This window comes from Tachysurus vachellii, chromosome 2, assembly GCF_030014155.1.
Source record: "Tachysurus vachellii isolate PV-2020 chromosome 2, HZAU_Pvac_v1, whole genome shotgun sequence".
Lineage (NCBI taxonomy): Eukaryota > Metazoa > Chordata > Actinopteri > Siluriformes > Bagridae > Tachysurus > Tachysurus vachellii.
The window spans coordinates 2,697,281-2,698,070 of record NC_083461.1 but is presented as its reverse complement, the minus strand read 5'-3'; positions in this window follow the sequence as shown (position 1 = coordinate 2,698,070).

The window sequence follows — 790 nt, the reverse complement described above, 5'->3', positions numbered from 1 at the left end:
CGATTATTTAATCACTGTTACATCACAGCGTTGGTGTGTTCTGGAATCTGATTGGTCAGAGGGTGTTGATTAGTTCTAACTAGTTGAACGTCACTGCTTTATATTTATGCCTTATTGTTTCCATAGTAACAATTCACATAGAATAAGCTCTAAAAGTAAACAGATGATGATAACATGATCACTGTCTTAGACACTCAGACAGAAATCCTGCTTCATCATTGGTTTATTCTCTAATCCTGCCCCCTGCTGGACAAACTCCATCATCACCATCGGTCACCTCGAACGTTTTCGGTTTGTTCAAGCTTTAAGATGTTATTAATGTCCCATCGTCCTGATAAACAGTGCATTAAATTAGACTTTAAATAATAATAATAATAATAATAATAATAATAATAATCACTGATTCTTGAGATAAAGAACAAAAGTACTTTTGAAAACTGACAAACAGAAAATTGATTCTACATTCATTTGAACTGGATATCTTCATAAACACGGGTCTCATCTAACATACCATGAAAAGGAACAGGTTTTTTATTCAACCACTTTTTATAAAAATGTACATTTACTCGCTTAGTAAGTTGACATTTGTCAACTCCGTCTGACACATGAAAATATGTTTTTGTGTGTTTGATCAATTCAACAACACTGTAAAGTCTTTAAGTGTGTAGAAATGGAGTGCCTTAGCAAGGTTAAGTGATAAGTTGTATTGTATACACTTTTAATATTATTTTACATTGTTTTAGAATTAGAGGGGGCACGGTGTCTTAGTGGTTAGCACGTTTGCCTCACG